The sequence below is a fragment of the Chrysemys picta genome, unplaced genomic scaffold (genome assembly GCF_011386835.1).
Source record: "Chrysemys picta bellii isolate R12L10 unplaced genomic scaffold, ASM1138683v2 scaf606, whole genome shotgun sequence".
NCBI classification, from domain to species: domain Eukaryota; kingdom Metazoa; phylum Chordata; order Testudines; family Emydidae; genus Chrysemys; species Chrysemys picta.
In genome coordinates, this window is record NW_027053313.1 from 1 (window position 1) to 2819 (window position 2819).

Sequence of the window (2819 nt, forward strand, 5' to 3'; positions counted from 1 at the left end):
TTGTTGCTTGTTCTCTAGAAGAAGGTTGGACTTTGGTGGGTGGTTAGTGAGGGTGTTGTCATGTGTGCCCTAAAATGTTGAGTATTTTCCCTTGAATATATTGCAGATGTGTGATATTGGTGTGGAGATGTGTTGATATCCTTTGGGCAAGGGGTAGCGGTGGTGAGGAGAGTGTGGAAAATATGTAACGGGACTGAGAGTTGCAATACTAGGGAGGGGGAAGGGATCTCATGATATGTGATTCCTGTTACTGTAGATGGTTTGTTGAAGAAATAGGGTGGGATGTGTTGCATCATCTGTGGGTTTGATGGTGAGTACTCGTTGGATTATTATTTTGTGTTTTGCAGGTACTTAAGAGGCTTTGGGAGGTGCAGTTTGTGAAAGAATGTCGTGCGAGGTGTGTGTAAGTACTTTTACGGTGTGAAGTCCTGGTGATTGGAATGTATACTCTTTCTCTACTCACCATTGGTGTTTTCTGAGGAAGTGAGCATTTTAGTTAGGCATGGTGATTGGAATGATAAATGCAAGGGAAAGGGGCAGTAGTGTAGTGTGGAAAGTATGTGCTTGAGGCACGTGCTTCCACACCACATTGCTAAATTTCCTTTAAAAAAGAGGAGGAAAGTATGATAGCAGCGTGGCAATATGATTTTTACTTTTTGGATTGTTTTCTGCTCACTTACTGAGCAGCAGTGGAGGATCTGAGTCTTGCCTGTTCCTGAGATGAAGTGGAAATTGACACAAGTTTGGATAGAAGATAGATGTGAGGCTAGACCTGGTGGGAAAAAGAGTGAGTATCTGGTTTTATTTTTCTGTATTGTGTGGTGTGGTACTGTGTGGTGTTCTTTAAAAGTATTGCTCATATGTGATGCGTGTATGTGGATGCACATGTTGGGGTGCCAGTGTCAGTATCCTGTAAAAGAAGGTGTCACGGTGTATGTTTTATTTCACATGGTGGTGTTGCATTTGTTTGTAGGGGGATGGAAAATTATGCTGAAATAGGTGCCGGTTGCATAATTGCAGATGGTTTGAGATGGTCTTCATGGTGTCGATTGGTGTGCAGTGTGAGCGTTGTTAAATTTTTTTGTCATTGTAGGTTCTGTGTGAAGATGGGGGTCCAATTTGCCAAAGAACCAGTGAAGTTGAAGTATGGCTGTGGGGGACATGAAGTACTTGTTTCCTGGAATGGAAGTTAATTTGATGTCAAGTTTGCAAGTTAAGTATGGTTATTGATCATGTTTTTTTGTTGGTCTGTTTGATGTTGGAGATGGGAAATGTGTTTCACTGGATGCATGTCAATGGGAATCTCACGTGCTTTTGTTGTGTTTGTTTTAGAAACTGAGATGTTTAGTATTTGTTCTGTGGATGTTGAACGTGTGCATCTTTTTTCTCATTCTCATAGGAAGCTATTTCCATCTGTGCAGTCAGAAGGTATCAGTGTCAGCGGAGAAGACTTTGGTGTGCTTTGTTTGGAAGAATTGGGCTTAGATTGTATATTTTTTGGGTTGCGATGTGAAGTGTCGTCTGTTTGATGGCTAGAATGTAGTGGAGCAGTGGGGCTAGTGTCACTGTGTTCTGGTAGATACCAGAGCTACTGCTATCATGAAATGGCATTATTGTCATTTCTGCTATCCCAATTGGAGAGGTTGGGTTCATTTGCTTGGTCAGTTATGTGAAGTAGTTCCTGTAATTACTTGGACAAAATTTAACGTACTTTTGAAAGGAGTGGCTTGTTTGTCACTTGGAATGTTCTAGCCATCAAAGTTGCAAGAGGACACTGTTATGGGTTGTATCATTCTTTGGGCATTCTGAAGTGTTTGTCAATTGTCTTCATATTGTTGTGTATGCTGTATTTGTAGAGTTGTAATGTATAGGTTGGGGTGTGGTTAGATGACTCATTTTGTCATCCACATTGTTGCGTGCTAAATCACTGCAGTGATTTTGAAACCATGGTGCAGTGCAGTCAAACAGCTGGAAGGCTGACGTTGTTACAAATTTGTCAGCCTTTTGGCTGTTTAGCTGCACTGCACCATGGTTGGGACTGTCCCGGACAGTCTTTGACTTAACTTTTCACATGTGGAGGTGCTATAGAGGGAGCATGCTGGCCAGCTGCTAGGTGAGGTATGGTCAAGTCCCAGTCCCACATCTCACAATAGATGCAAGGTTTTGTACAGGTGATGGGTGATGTTTTGAAGCATATGGAAATTAAATGCCAGTGTTGCTTTTGGTATATGGTAATTGTGGTGTTATGTAATGATTATATGAGAAATAAAACATTGTGCAGTACTGCACACACATTCAGTGACAGTGTCCAATTTTTGCAAGCTGTTTACAGTAATTAATGCCTCGTTGAATAAATAAAGCACTGTGTTGCCAAACAAAGAATCTGTCTTCCTGTGTTTTGGTGTGTTGGTTCACAGCTATGTAAGATCAGAACAAGTTGTGAGAATTGTGTGTCCAATTGGGGCAAGCCTGTGTTTGGGTGGGAGGGTTTGCAGAAATGGCAGGTAATGTATCTTAGGGTTGTTGGGGGTTAGGGTTGTTGGGGGTTAGGGTTGTTGGGGGTTAGGGTTGTTGGGGGTTAGGGTTGTTGGGGGTTGGGGGTTAGGGTTGTTGGGGGCTGGGGGTTAGGGTTGTTGGGGGTTAGGGGTTAGGGTTGTTGGGGGTTAGGGTTGTTGGGGGTTAGGGGTTAGGGTTGTTGGGGGTTGGGGTTGTTGGGGGTTAGGGTTGTTGGGGGTTAGGGTTGTTGGGGGTTGGGGGTTAGGGTTGTTGGGGGCTGGGGGTTAGGGTTGTTGGGGGTTAGGGGTTAGGGTTGTTGGGGG

At 43.5% G+C, this 2819-nt stretch overlaps 1 long non-coding RNA gene across 3 annotated transcripts; it reads left to right on the forward strand.

Annotated features, from left to right (window-relative positions):
* The first annotated feature begins 33 nt into the window (after positions 1–33).
* LOC135979000 (uncharacterized) lies at positions 34–2303 on the forward strand. 3 transcript variants are annotated; one of them, XR_010596334.1, is made up of 4 exons: positions 34–397; positions 688–787; positions 1094–1212; positions 1400–2303. It is a non-coding gene; the product is annotated as an uncharacterized LOC135979000 (long non-coding RNA). The 3 variants fall into 3 exon arrangements; XR_010596333.1 differs by having other exon boundaries at positions 34–403; positions 1094–2303; XR_010596332.1 differs by having other exon boundaries at positions 1094–2303.
* Positions 2304–2819: the final 516 nt, after the last annotated feature.